Source organism: Podarcis tiliguerta (genome assembly GCF_965153285.1).
Source record: "Podarcis tiliguerta genome assembly, chromosome: 12".
In the NCBI taxonomy this organism is placed as follows: domain Eukaryota; kingdom Metazoa; phylum Chordata; class Lepidosauria; order Squamata; family Lacertidae; genus Podarcis; species Podarcis tiliguerta.
The window spans coordinates 22,136,683-22,152,479 of NC_139545.1; the positions used below are offsets into that span (position 1 = coordinate 22,136,683).

General features: G+C 43.9%; 1 long non-coding RNA gene across 1 annotated transcript in view; it reads left to right on the forward strand.

Moving 5' to 3' along the window:
* Positions 1-6,035: 6,035 nt before the first annotated feature.
* LOC310660495 overlaps positions 6,036-15,797 on the forward strand; it is a 35,032-nt gene continuing 25,270 nt past the window's right edge. The window contains exons 1-2 of the long non-coding RNA XR_014503436.1: positions 6,036-7,631; positions 7,789-8,040. This is a non-coding gene — a long non-coding RNA (uncharacterized lncRNA). The remainder of the gene's footprint in view (positions 7,632-7,788; positions 8,041-15,797) is intronic.

Below are 15,797 nucleotides of genomic sequence, written 5' to 3' on the forward strand. Positions count from 1 at the left end.
AAATTAGGGCCAAACTACACATTATGCAGGAGATCAATGACTGGATTACCTTTTCTTCCTTCCTTCCTTCCTTCCGTTCTTTCTCCCCCCTCCATACTAAAATACAGCAATGGAAGCCTGTCTGGGTTTCTTGTGGGGTGTGTGTCTTAGCAACAGCAAGGCAGGGGCAGTTAGCCCTTTGCTCATCTCCTTCAGGGTCTCCTCTTCAAAATCCCTTGCCTAGGCTCCTGCTTTTCTGAGCAAACAGCAACTGGAGGGGTGCTCTTGTCTGGAAAAACAGCAGAGGCGCAAGGAAAAAATTAAACACCTTTTTCCAGACCACTGTTCCAAAGAAACCAGCACTGCCCCACTGTGGGTGCACTCCAGTGGCAAAGAGGTTGGGATACCCAGACACAAATCTCCTGTGTAACATGTAGCCTGGCCCTTCGAGGCAAGTGGAAGTCTCTGAGTAGGAAGTGCCTATTGAATTGCGTGTTGTCTACAATAAATTCTAGTGGCACCAACATGTAACATGATAGATGGTCCCAATAACACTTGATCCCGATGCAAGGAGGACAGGGACACCACCTGCTTCAGCTTATCTAGGGCAGTGGCTGAATTAGAAACGCACATGTTCTACTCAGATATGGCAGCCTACTCTGGAATGGCAGTGCCCTGCCAGCAGGTGGCACAGTGTACTGGCACCAGATTCTCTCTGTTGCTTACACCTCCAAATCGCAAGTTGAGTTTTGTGGAAGTTCACTGCTAGTGATTTTGTTACTTGATACCTTAATGTAAAACACATTGTTGTGTTGTGAAGTATATATCCTAGAGCCAGTGCTGCTGTCACTACAACTGAAACACAACGGTACAAAAGGCTTGCAATCTCTTCTTACAGTCCGTGTTCCACCCATGATCACGGGAGTGGGTGGAATGACCACTAGGCCTGACAGTGATTCCTTATACCAGGTAAGGCCATCAGTCTCACCCACTATTGTCAACCCTGACTGGCAGCAGCTTTCCAGGGTCCCACTTTCCCCAAGCCTAGTAAACTCTTGCCCACCTTTTGAGAAGGAGGTGGGACAGCTCTAGGACACTGCCAGTGCCCTCACATTTCTTCACAAAGCCCAGCGCCTCACCCAGCTTTGGGATGGCAGTGCAGGGGCTGGTGTGTTGGTGTCAAATTTAGGTTTCACTCCCACTCACAGGCACCTGCACACCACAAGCCAGTGTGTGGCCTGTGGGTTCCACACTAGCAGCCCACTTGGTATGAAAAGCTGGACCACCCTGCTTTGGGCCACGTCCAGAAAGACTAGAGAACGGAAGGTGGCAGGTGTGCCTGGATCACTGGTGTCCGATTTAACTGGGTGCCAGGCTCCTGAACCCCTTTAAATGTGTAAAGGGGGTGGGGAGAGAGAAAAGGGTGTCTGGTGTTCCCAACTTTAGCCCTGTTTCCTGCTTTGCATCAGTCACTATTGCATGCCTCTGGTATTCGTTTGGGGGGTCCCAGGCTTGGATTCAGACCCTGAATTCCGGTCTTAGCAATGCCACTGACTATAACTGAGCTATGATCCTCCCCATCATAAACAATCTGCTCCGTTGTTGGTAATAATGTTACATCAAGCCCAAATCCACATGCAGACATTCAAAATAGTGTGAGCACTTCCCATACCCTTTCGCTGGGCAATAAGGAGGGCTGTTTTCACAACAGATAAATGATGGCCCGGGAAATTAATTTTCTCCCACTTCCTGTAGTACTGCAAATCAGTCTCTTTCTTTTGAGTTTTGTCTGACAACCATCCCCACGGCTCCCATGAGCTCTTCATATCATCTTTGCATGCCATGTGGCAGATTTATTGTATTGCAAATCTTGGCAAAACACATGGGTAGAGATTTAATAATGCCAGCATGACAGCAAACACGTTGGGTGCATTTTGCTGTAGCTGTAAATTTAATATGCTTGTGCGTCCAGACTTGGCGCCTTTGTTATCCGATAGAGTTAGGCTCTGTTGTGGATAACATCATTATTGAGAAACCAGTTCAGTTTATAAGCTGAACACACCGCAAAGTTTCAGCTGATGACAAGGTTCCTTGGGCTTGCAAATTGAATCAGGCCACTCTTGAGAGGAAGAAAAAATATCCAGAAATGGGTTAAAAACCAAATTATTGTCATCTGTGTGCAACAAACGTATGAAATTATGGAGAAAAACCAAGAGATTTATTTAAAATAAGGGAGGAAAGAGAGCAAGTGTGGTGTAGGAGTATCAGACTAGGACCTGGGAGACCAGGGTTCAAATCCCCACTCGGCCATGAAGGTCACTGGGCGATTTTGGGCTCATCACTACCTCGCAACCTAACCTACCTCAGAGGGTTGTTGTAAGGATCAAAAGAGGAAAGAGAGAACCATGGAAGCCACTAAACCTATTGGAGATAATTGTGGGATATATATGTGTGTGGGTAGAGGAGAGTGTTCTGCTTAAAGACATTGCTGATGTTTCAGTTTACTGTTTGTGTAGCCTTGAACTGTTCTGTGTTGCATGTGACCTGCTCAATGGATCTGCTTGCTAAGAAGCAAATACATTGCCTTAGCTTACCCCAAGCATCAGGCCCTTTGCTTGATTTCATTATCTTCTTGGAGCAGTCAATGTTTGGTGTACCAAAGTCTTGACAGTTTAGCGCCTCCCAAATTGCCCATGAGAGAATGAGCTGTTTACACTCCCCTGAACAAATTAGTTTTCATCATGATCAGGGCTAATTCCTCAGCATGCCCAAAGCAAAATGGTCCATGACTCAAGCAGAGCTATTGACCCATGCTGAGCTGGTGGTTTCTCATTTATTTTGAGACTCTACTGGAGTCTCCTTCAACACGAGAACTGAAATTGGCCACGTCCCTAGTCTGACCTTACTCATGCATGGCTTGCAAGTATGTACATTTGCCCCTTTCACCCACCATTTACCTCTTTTTTTCATGTCTTCTGGAAAGATTAGGAGTGATACATGGTGTTCCCGGAAGGCCATATTTGATCTTGGATTCCTGCTATGAAGATTAGGAAGCAGCTTAAACTGAGACAAAACAATTGATGGTTTCTAAAAACAGCCAGCTTGGAAGTCAGCCCAAGAGAGCCCTACCTGCTGAGCTCAGATGTGGATGCATGCATTAACAGTTATTAAGGACATTTTGAAATTTAAGTTCCCACTATCTGAAGGTTAAGGCTTACTGTTAACATTTATTTTGAGCTGGCCCACTCAGAAAAAGCTCTGCTCGCAGGAACTTGGGTTGACACCCTTGGTTTCCTACTGAAGCCTGTTAAGGACATTTCTATGCAATAGGCACAAATCAATCAGGTAAACTTTATCCCCACCATCACTGCTGCTGGGCAAAATGTGGTCAGTTGTATTTTCCATGTCATCCAATTAAAGTAGATGGCACCTCAGATACAACTGTGTTCAGCGGCTGAACCACCAGAAGAAGCTGAGTGCTATATAGATTTGGCTCCTCCTACATGAACTTGCCTGTCTTTCAATCATGGTTGTCACTGGGGGCTCTGTTCTGTGTCCTGTAATCGGTAGGGACCTGGGGCAGAGCCTTATCAGTAGGAGCACCCCAACTGCACAACAAGGAAGTTAGACTGACCCCTTTTTGTTGCATATTAAGGGGGTGATAAATATATTTTTGTTCCCCAAGGCTTTTACATGCATTGTAATTTTACGCTTTCTCTGTGGCTTGAGCATCTCTTCTTTCTTTCTTTTTTAGGTATTGGTGTGGTTTTCTTTTTTACCCATTAACGTTTTTATCACGTTTTCAAGAAGTATTGTTACAGTTGCATAGTTACAGACACAGCTGTGAACCATTGTATTCAATTCAATCATAAAAGAATGAAACCTGTGGGGCTCTTTTAAAGCCCAAATGAGAAATGGAAATGTTTTATACCTACTCAATCAATCAATAAAGCTTGCTTTCTTAAAGGAATGCACTGACATCTGCAACAAAAAAAATGTTGCAGCATGGACTGCTCCTGTTTGGAATGTCAGCTAGGTACCCTTTCCCAGGATATTCCATTCCTCCTCTCCCTCTGCTCACCCACCCAGTAGTCAGCGTTTCATGGCTACTGATCCCACCCAGTTTTCAATGAGCAGGGATGGAGAGGAGGAAATGCCACATAGAATTTATTTCTAAAGATCATTGTGTTTCTGCAAGCCTTAGTGTGTTTGCATGGATGGCCCATGTTGACTCCATACTCAAAATCTTGAGTTTGCTATTGATATATAGGATTAATTTTCTGGATATGTCTGTTCCATTTAGGGAGCTCTCCTAACTGCTGCTCTGGGATGGTGGGGTGGTTGGTTGTGGATTTGGCAAATATGTCTTTTTCCCCACAGTACCCCCGCCCCAAGCTCATCCAGCTCCACAGAAGCCCCAGCTGTGCCCACTGAAGACGTGGGTGCCTTGGGAGCTGGTGGTGTTGGTGTTTCTGCTGGCAGTAGCAAAATGGTGTGGAGTGGAGCAAGTCTGTCGCAGGATCTGCTGGATCCTAGGCTGGCCCAGACCATGCCTCTGCTATGCTTCCTTGGAGGAGTGAGAGGAAAAACACCACCCTTCTCTGCCACTGAGCATCCCCAAGTTAGGATTGCTCTGCCCAGCATCTTTTCCTTTTTAAATCTCCCCCCCCCCCTCTTAATTTAGCTCAATCACAGTTGTGTATTAAATTTTCTATTCTTCCTTGTCTCTTTTTTGGCTTGGGGTTGTTGGTTTTTTTGCAAAACGGCCACAGACGAGACATAATAATGAATTAGTACCTTGACACAAATCACAGACTTTCAGCCCTGAAAAGAAACATTCACATGTTGTCCTGACCTCAGTCAGACTACAAATATAGCCAGAATTGCTGGTTACCAAGGCAGTTAAATCTTTAGTTAATGAAAACAAACAGAGGTAGTAATAAGCATGCTGGCACTCAGAATTGTTCGGAGTATTTATAAATGGCACTTGCTGTTTAGTGGCAGGCATAATCGGGGTAATTATCAAGAGCCTTTGCAGAACTCGGAATGAAAAGTTCTTCTGTTTGGGGAACAAATGCAAGTCAAGCCCTCGTTTCTTCCTGGGCCATAAACATTCAAAGCAGAAAATAGCTGTCATTGCTGCAAAGGCTTGTCCAGACAGCAGCTTCTCCTGTAGTTTGTTCGGTGCTGTGGCTCCCTTGGCCAAGTGTCCTGGGAGGGTCCCACTGGTGCTGATGCCAATACCTATTTGGCCATTCTGCCAACCAATTCCCTGCCCATTGGCTTAACTGGCCGTAGCAGCAATAGCAACTGGGTCTGATTACATTTCCCTACATGTCTTCAGGTGCCTGATGTAAACCAAGTGAATCTTGCCAAACCCTAAGGATTATCCACTTGTGATGCAGAGCTGGGCTTTTTCTCTGGTGGCGCCAGTGCTGTGAAATTTACTCTCTCTGAAATAAAACAGTGTTATCATTCTACTGGCTTTTAAAGATACTGTACACCTGTTTGCTTTAGCATTCACTTCATCTCTTTAGTCTTCTGAGTTGTTTTGATGAAATTGTGTTATTGCCTATTTTAACTATGGTGATTTATATAGAATCATAGACATGGAGCTGGAATGGACCACAAGAGTCATCTAGTCCCAAATTCCTGTAATGCGGGCATATTTTGCCAAATGTGGGACTTGAACCCACAACCCTGAGATTAAGAATCCCATACTCTACCAACTGAGCTGTCCCAGCTGTAATTTTTATATTTTGATTGGATTTTTATCGTGCATTTCAATTATGGGTGTTTATATTTTAATGCCTGCACAATTGGTTTTTATATCTGCAAACTGCTTGGATGCTTATCGTGGTATTAAGTGGTATATAAATAAATACATAAGACAGTAACGGCAATCGGTATTGGTGTCAGGTAAGCTTCCCCTGTTTAGGGAAGTTTTTAATGTCTGGTTTTTTATTGTTATTATTATCATTAATTCTGTTGGGAGCCACCCAGAGTGCCTGGGGAAACTCAGCCAGATGGGTGGGGTATAAATAATAAGTTGCTGTTGTTGTTGTTACACAAAGGGCAGGCTGTAGCAGGGCTGCACTTTTAGCCCCATTGTCTGGGTTTCTTTGTCCAAATACAATGGCTAAAGCACCAGCCCCTCCTTGCACGTGGGGGTTGTGTGCCATTGGCACACTCACACAACCAACTGCTCTAATTGGGCAGCACCCCCTACATGTGAGGAGGTGCAAGCACCTTGGCTTGGCTTGGCTTTTGCATGCAGACAAAACCACATGCAGTTGCTATGAGAAGAAGATCCATTGTTGGGACAGGGTGAAAAGAGTGGCTCCTCTCCAGTCTGCATCCAGGTATGCTCTACATGGAAATAACAAGTGTGCGTGGCTTTAGTTTTTGTGTAATTCTCTCCTTTCTTGAGTGATGCACAAAGGGTGGAGAAAAGAGCTCCAAAAATGGGCCAAGCAGGAAAAAAGGAGGGAGGGGTTATTCAGGGAATTTTTTATTCTCGAGAGCTTGAAAAACCTGAGAATTCTACAAACCTAGCCAACTGCAGAAACAGCTTGGAATAATATCGGCGCAAAACAGATTTCTCTTTCTCTGCATCTAAGGTGAGCCTTTGCAATGACCCTTCTGGGCTGCATTGTTTAGACTCCCCTTGCTAGTCCCTGGTTTGCCAATTGGAGAAGCAGGGATCTCTCTCAGTGTGAATAGCAGATGTCAGATATGCTGAATCTGGTTAATTAATGCATTTTTGCCTTTTGAGTCATACTGTACAAATATGTTTTGTTTACCCCTTTTTCTCAGTGCTACCATATATGCTGCATAGATTACTCATATGGTGAGAGCATCTGGGGCTCTGTGTTGTGTGGTACAGGGAACGGGAATGAACCCGGACTCTCTGCCTCCCTTAACAAACAACTGATGCTGATAAAGCCTCGCTGTTTCAGCTGTCCATCTACATTGGTCCATGTAGCTCAGTATTGTCCACACTGATTGACAGCAGCTCTCCAGGTTTTTTAGGCAGGGTTCCCTCCCCCCATCCTACCTGGAGATACCAGAGATCAAACCTGTGACCTCTGCCACTGAGCTGTGTGGCCCTTCCCATGGCTGCCTTGCTACCAAGCGTGCTTTTTTTCTGGATCAGGACTTGTGTGAACAGTCACAGATACTCACAAACCATAATCAATGTTTTCTTTTGTATAGGCATTTCCACATCCTGAAGAAGGTGAACTTCCTTTAAGGAATCCATAGGGAATTTCTCAACTTCTGTAAGGGCCAAAATAGCACAAAACCTTTGGAGAACTCTGAGGCTTACAAAAAAAATAAATAAATCCTCGCAGTGTTCTGCATCATTGTTTGTATTTGCCTGTCAAACAAGTGCTTGCTTCTTTCTATTTTCTTAGCTAAAACTGGACACAAGTGTAGAAAATGTGAATGATGGTGGGGATGGAAGGTTCACGCTTTAAGAAGAAAGAGACAGTGAGAGACATGAATAGTATTAAGACGCTGTTAGGGCTAAATGCAGTGAAATGTACTTCACAGTCACCTGGTTCACAGGCTCAAGAAAAGAGTCTAGCAAAAGGAAAACAGAAGGAAATGGTTGCAGGGTGAACTGAAATAACCTGAAGATATCAAAACAAGTAGGTATCTTTACTGCTGTTTTTATCTTGACAATGTTGATTCTACTTATCTGCCTGTCCCCAGCCTGTTCCGCCCCTGCCCATTTTTTAATTCTTTGAAATTCCAACTATATTCATTTCCCTAATTACTTACATATTATGCTTTCATTCCTGTTAGGTCCCCAGAGCACCACGTAGCAGCTGGGAGAATCCCAAAACAGCAGTGGGCAATTTCTTAAAATATTGCATTGAAACAGGGTTAACTTGCCATCTGAACTCAGTTGATGAGGTAGATAGATCTTCTGAAGCAATGAATTCCATAACTTGATCCCTGTTGATGAGATGATCTGGTCCTGCATCCTTGTTCTCACATCTCACAGGGTGGAGGAATAAATAACTAAACATCTCCTAGTCCTACAGGGCTTTGAAGGTAAGGGTCAGCATCTTGAATTTCACCAGCAAACAAATTCAGAACCAATGTCACTTACCGTATCTAATACCAGTGTTTTGTAATATGGCTGAATAAACTGGGTTACCATCAGCAGCCTCACCAATGCATATTGCACCAATTGACATTTCCAGACATTTCCAAGGACGACCCCAGGTAGTGTTCTAAGTTTTTGGCGGGGTAGTAGGCTAATTCCTGGCTAGCTTCCTGATAAAGCAATACAGTGGTACCTCGGGTTACAGATGCTTCAGGTTACAGACGCTTCAGGTTACAGACTCAGAAATAGTACCTCAGGTTAAGAACTTTCCTTCAGGATGAGAACAGAAATCATGTGGCGGCAGTGGGAGGCCCCATTTGCTAAAGTGGTGCTTCAGGTTAAGAACGGTTTCAGGTTAAGAATGGACCTCCGGAACGAATTGAGTTCTTAACCCGAGGTACCACTGTGGGCCATTAAGGAAACAAAGGGAGCAGTTCTGTGCTAGGCCCCAAGAGGACCTTGCTTCCCCCAGAGCTGCTGCCTTGGACTCAAGCAGAACTCAGGCATGCCTCTGATTCTCTGGCTTCCTAGCCTGTTGCTTTGCTGCCAGCTTCAGGCTCACATAACTCTCAACTGTAGCCTTTGTCTTTATGTTTAAGGAAGCTTTTAATATTTGATGAATTATTGTATTTAACATTTTCTTGGAAGCCGCCCAGAGTGCCTGGGGAAACCCAGTCAGATGGGTGGGGTATAAATATATTATTATTATTATTATTATTATTATTATTATTATTATTATACCTCGGTTTAAGAACAGTCCAGTTTAAGAATGATTTGGTTTACAAACTCTGCAAAACCAGAAATAGTGTCTTGGTTTGAGAACTTTGCCTCGGAATTTGAATGGTGGAAGGGCACCAGCGGTAGGAGGCCTCATTAGGGAAAGCACGCCTTGGTTTAAGAACAGAATTCTGGAACAGATTAAGTTCGTAAACCGAGGTACCACTGTATTATTATAAGCACAGGCCAGCTGAGGAAGGGGGACCTACCCATTTCCCATCAAGCATAGAGCTGTTCCCTTTGTTTCCTTAGCGGTGGCGTGCAACACTATGACAGTACAGTGGTACCTCGGGTTACATACGCTTCAGGTTACATATACTTCAGGTTACAGACTCCACTAACCCAGAAATAGTTCTTCAGGTTAAGAACTTTGCTTCAGGATGAGAACAGAAATCGTGCTCTGGCGGCGTGGCGGCAGCAGGAGGCCCCATTAGCTAAAGTGGTGCTTCAGGTTAAGAACAGTTTCAGGTTAAGAACAGACCTCCGGAACTAATTAAGTACTTAACCCAAGGTACCACTGTATTTTAATCTGGATGTGTCCAGGGTGCTGGGTAACTGGCAAAATGAATACAGTCAGAAGTCGAACGCCTTGCGAGACGAATGTTTTGGCTCCCGAACGCCCCAAACCCGGAAGTGTTCCGGTTTGCGAGTGTTCTTTGGAACCCCGGATGTCCAGCACAGGTTCCAGTTGGCTGCAGGACCTTCCTGCAGCCAATCGGAAGCTGCACCTTGATTTCTGAACGTTTTGGAAGTTGAACGGACTTCTGGAACAGATTCTGTTCCACTTCTGAGGTATGACTGTATTCCCAAGTACAGGCTGGAGCTGGCACAGCAGCTGAGGCTGGAAGCAGGCTTTCACTTCTGGTTCAAACTTGGCGTGGAAGTGCCACACTTCAGCAGTATTAATAGGAGTCCAGTTTTGAAAGGAACAATGTGTGGCGGCACCTCATTTGCATCCCTAGGGGAACATGCGCATAGGATTTCAAGCCTATAGATGGCAGTTTTCGTTCACTACTACTATCTCCCCTATAACCAAATTCTGGAAGCCGTTCAAACACCCAAGCATGGAAATACACATTTACACACGCTGTCTCAATCTGATAGCTTCCTTTCATGCCTACAGGAGCACCTATTTCAAACTGGCTGGTGTTTTGTCCAGGGACCACGATAATAGGCCGAGCTGCCATTGTGTCCTTGTTTGATCACATCATTACCACCCTACAAAAGAAGAAAACATTTTTTCCCGGTGCTCCAGCCTTTGTTGTCTGCTGAAAATGCCTCCGTAGGAGATATTGCCATGGGGTGTTTTACACAGACCGTTTGTTAGAGAAAATAGAGGGGGATGTTCCTTTGCAGATTCCGACAAGCACAATCCAGCATTTAAGAACCGCATTTGTTCCTCCGTGAGTCTCTCGTACAAGTGAGGTACTTTTTTTCCTCCTCTTTAAAAGAACCACCATGATATTAATTAATTTGGACAGAAAATCCTCAGTAGAACAGGTGGAGTCTTTTAGCCATTTGTATATTAACACTCCTAAGTGAGGAATGTTCCTTTCATGTCTGCTCTTTTTAAAGAAACCAAGTCTTTGTCATGCACTTCTGCGACAAGACATAGGGATGCACGCAGCGCCCTGCTGGATCAGAGCAAAGGCCCTCCTGCTCCAACTTCCTTTTCCCTACAGTGGCTGGTCATATGCCTCTGGGAAGCTCAGAATTAGGACACAAAGGCAGCAGCCTTCTCCGGCGGTTGCTCCCCAGAGTCTGGCATTCAGTGAAATGAGTGTGCATAAGGTTGCGCATTGCCTTTATGAAGAGTAGGCATTACTCTCCATGAGTCTATCTAATTCCCTTTTAAAGCCATCTAAGCAAGTAGCCATGACTAAGCCCATGTAAGAAACGCCATAAACGAATTAGACAGATTTCCCAGAGGTAACAAGTTAATTCTGAACAAAGCCACATGAGCAATAAAAGAGTCTAGAGAAGACTTTTCCCCCCTGAAAAGGAGCCTGCCTATTATTCCGAGCTACTTGTGGCCTTGCTCATTGGCTTGGCCTCTAACAATAAATTTAATTGGCAGTCGTGGTAAGTTAGGAATGGAAGGTGGTGCCTAGTGGCCAAGGTAAGGGCTGAGGCCCGTGTTCTGTCCAGGTGTATTCATGGCAAATGAGGGAAATAGGGGTGGGTTTGGGGCTTGCCATAAAAGTCGCAGCACACCCTTTTGCTGCTGGTTAGAGAAAAATCAGGTTTGCAGAGGGAGGAAGAAAGTCCAAGCCTAATATTGCCGGTGTGGGTACCTGCTTGCTCACCTTTGCTCAACCTAGATATGGGTAAAAAAAATCCAATAGCCCTGAACCAGTGCTGACAAGAAGCATGCCATCTGTAAAAAGCCTTGGACCCAGGTGGAGACAAACATCACCATCAAATGAGTGCAATTGATCATGGCATCATAGAGCTGGAAGGGACCCCGAGGTCATCTAGTCCAACCCCCTGCAGTGCAGGAATGATGCCCCCAGCCACCATTGGGTGGACTCAAACCACCAACCTTCTGGTTAACAGCCAGATGCACCGACTCACTGTGCCACCTTTCTACAAGGTGTGCATCTTCCTGTGCATCACCCGATATGTGCTGAAACCTGGCTCCCTTGCTGGATTAGAAGAGCCTCTACTATTCTTCACAAGAGGATTCAATTCTCAGAGTAGTTTAATAATCCTCCTTTCCAGGGAACTCCAAGAATTGCAATTTTGTGAGCTGCATTAGGAGTCTCCTAACAACTCTCAGCACCATTAACAAACTACAGTTCCCAAAATCCTTTGGGAAAGTAATAACTGCAAAATGACATGAGAGTGCTTTAAATGGGTAGTGTAGACGTGACCTAAGTGTCTTGTATTCCATGGATTCTGCGAAAGGCTGCACTGACCCTTCATACCACAAGGGGAAGCAAAGAGAGTTTACTATTGCATGGATTGCAGAAGTATAAAGTTACACTCCAGTCCTAGAGGTGATGTTTGTTTGTTTTAGCATAGCGTTTTTTTCAAGTGTGGCTTTCTGGGAGGAAACTGTGGGGCAGCTGTAGTTAGACTAGGTCCTAAACTGGCTATTAGGAAAAGTTGAAGACGATGGATGAGGCCAAACCATAGGAGACTATGATGGTGGAAGTGCAGATTAGGAACAAAGCTTACCCCTTTTATTAGGATTATTTAGACATTGCATGAAATGGGACTCCTAGGCCAGGCTATAGCCAAATGGGGGGGAAAGGGGTGGAGAGGGAGAGTCTGCTTAACCCTTTCCCCTCCTGTACTTTTTTTTAGCACCAAATTTCCCTCAGGCTGCTTTTTGAACTGTGAGCAGGGAGGGAAAGGTAGGGTCCCCAGATATGCTTGACTCCAGTTGTCTTTTGGAGGGAGTGTGGAATGCAGGGGAAATAATGTACTCTATAGCAAGAATCTTAGAGCTGCTCTCCTGGGACAAGAGAGAAGGAACGTAAGCGGCTCCCTTTTGAAGACTGGCTTTCTGCTCCCGTTTCTCCAGCAGCATTAATGTTGTGCCTCTAACATTAAGAACATGAGCTTTTGTTTGCTGTTAGTCCATCAGCAGGACACCAGAAAGAAAGCAGGAAGCTGAAGTCTATAAATATTATCACTTAATTATATGGGGTTTGTATTGATGAGTCTTCACTGCAGGCACCATAACAAACAAAGGGTTTCCTCTTCTTGTAGCCATGTGATTTTTATTATTTACTGAGAAAAGATAAGAGCTGCAAACTGGAAAGCAGAAGCGCTCCTCTCTGATGCAACTATTTCACTCTCCCATTGCCCTGAGTTGCAAGGGCGGCCTTTGTAGAGTTTCTTCCAGCGATGCAGCAATTCCAGTCGAGGCTCTTGCATGGACTCTGGGAAGCTCTTGCAAGATCTCCTGAGAGCCTCCCAGAGCTCAAAAGCTATTTTTGTGCAAGGTTTTCCCAGCATGGAAATAGCTTTTAAGCTCTCCACCGTCATTGCATTTAATTTGTGCAATTTCAATTGGCCAGTCACCAAGTATGTCAAGTTGAAATTGTACAAGTTTAAATGCGTGTAAGTTGTGAGTGATCTATCATCTGTTTACAAATGTGCAGGTGGAACAGGTGCTAAATGGGCTTCAAAAGCTAGCATAATGTAGGAATCTAAATCTAAAGATGCTTGTTATAGCTTATAAAGACCATGCGGCCAGGCTGCTTGAAAGATCTCCTCTTTTGACAATCTGCTCATCCTTTAAGAACGGATGTTCTGACCCTCTCGCATGTGTCATTTGTAGGGGAAGCCTGCTGTGAAAGACACTTGTATTTCAAGGAGATAGGTTGATTGGTCTGTAAGATTCTTCCTCCCTGCTTAGTAGCACCTTGGCAAGTGGCAAGGGTTTGGGGTTTGCTTCATTGTTTGCTTTACCCAGGCCTAAGTAGCAGCAGGATGTGGGAAGACCTGCTGGTGGGCCAGGTGTAGGCTGAGTACCTGCCAGCAGGAAGGCAGCTGCAGAGTTGATGAACTGTGCTGGTCCCTGTAGATTGGCCTAGTTTGACACAGGTGGGTTGAATTTGGGTATTAGGCCAGTAAGCCACCAAGAGCCTAGAAGAGCAAGCTTTTTTCAGTTCCAGCACCTCACCAGTGCCATTCTAAGAGAGCGAAGGAGGCGTTCATGGTGAGTCCTGGCACCTCTTTTTCTAGAAAAATAGCACTGTGGAAGAGTATATAAGTTTCTCAGGTGGGGTCTGACTCCTGGAGGTTCATTGTAGGCCCTGACATAGCTCAGCTGGTAGAGCATGGGTAGGCAAACTAAGGCCCAATTGCCTTCTAAATCCAGCCCGCGGATGGTCCAGGAATCAGCTTGTTTTTACATGAGTAGAATGTGTCCTTTTATTTAAAATGCATCTCTGGGTTATTTGTGGGGCATAGGAATTCATTCATTATTTTTTTCAAAATATAGTCCGGGCCCCCACAAGGTCTGAGGGACAGTGGAGCGGCCCCCTGCTGAAAAAGTTTGCTGACCCCTGTGGTAGAGGATGAGGCTCTTAATCTCAAGGTTATAGGTTCAAGTCCCATGTTGGGTGAAATATTCCTGCATTGCAGGGGGCTGGACTGGAGAGGATCCTCATGGTCCTTCCAACTCTGAGTCTCTGAAAGGGTGCAACACACAGGCCAGCTGGAATCTTCCTGTTACTAATCACTGAAGCTCAGGATAACTGAACGGGGAAGTGTTTTATCTTTTTCATGCTATGTTAGTTTGCTTGAAGTCTGTTTTGCTGTTTTTGTTGTGCTGTGTTTAAGCCTGCTGTTTAATGAAAGCAATGTGATGTCCCTGAATAATAAGAAAAAAAGCTTTTGCAGTTGGCAAAAACATCATTGCACCCTGTATGTGTGGAATGTTGGGTTATCTTCCTCTTTGTTTGAAAACTTTCGTTTTCCCCATAAGCATTTGATTCCTTTCCTGTTTAATGCATCTGGTGTATGGTGCTGCTGTTTGTGGTTTTGCTGCTCCTTTTAGTTAGTTAATTTGTGTTTTAATGGTTGGGATATTTTTGCTTTTATTTTTGCTTTTATATTTGTAAGCCTCTTTGAGCAACTTCTTGGTGGATGGGGAAAGTGGGGCATATACCCATTAACAAAAAAAAAAAGCTAAATTCATATTTGACTATCATCCTGCATATCTTCATAATATCGTGCTTTCTTGTTGTTTCTGGAAATAATACAAGGTGATGCAGCATTATTAAAACAAGCATTTGGCGGGGGGGGGATAAGTAGCTTTTAATTGTATATTTTAAGAAACAAGGGAGATTTAGGACACACATCAAATTGATTGTTTCAATTTTTCATAGCAATAGAAATGATTAAAAATCCATCTATACAGATCAGAGAAATGTTTTCAGGGAAGGAGGAAGAGATAGCCAACTATGACAGATGCTAAATGTTAATCTTTCATCTAGTCTAGAAAATTGTAGGAAAGTAATAGAATACCTGGAAATTTTGTGGCATATGGAAGAAGTTGGAGGCAGAAGGAGACTGACCTGATCTTTCAGTGATATTTATGTTAAAAATAAAACGTATTGGGATGACCTAGACATATGCAGTTAAAATGAATAAGAAATGAATGCAATTCAGATGAATTTTTAAAATGAAAACGAATTGAGAAATTAAAACAAAAATTGGCACACCTTTTAGTAAAGAATTTTAGCCTCTTGCAGCTTGAACAAACAGTACCTAATTGACACAAACTTATTGTTATTGAAATTAAAGGGTTTAATTTGTTCATATTTCCTGGCATACCGATTTAACTGTGTTCTTTTAGGATTTATTTATGTTTAAGTGGGTTGTAATTGTGCTGTGCTTTGTGATGCCTTCTGAGCACTAAAGTCAAGTCATCCTGTACTATATTTGAAACTGATTTATTAGCTGAACAACAACATTACACAACGTAAACACCATTAAGCATGGTAGATAAATGTAAACATCTAGCAGGTCTTGCCTCTGTCCGGTTGTAATTCACATTGCCCTAAAGCTAAGTGGTCACTAATTTAATTCAGACCGAAATTAGTTGCCAACTATGTCAACTGCATTATTCAACTTTTTAGAAATAGTGTATTACACTGAAGCTGGCTGGGAAATTACCCTGAGGTATGCTGCTTCAGTCTAAAGAATCGCACACACTACTAACATTTTGGGAGCTGTAGTTTTTTAAGGGTACTAACGCCCCTGTTCCTCTCACAGAGCTTCATTACTCAGAGTAGCTTAACACTCAATTCCTCTTTCAGGAAACTCCAGGAATCATATTCTGTGGTTTTCTAACAACTCTCAACACCCTTAAACTGCAACTCCCAGAATTCTTTGGGACAATCCATAACTGTTTAAAGTGGTATCATAGTTCTTTAAATGTACGGTGTGATTGTGGTCCTGGTCA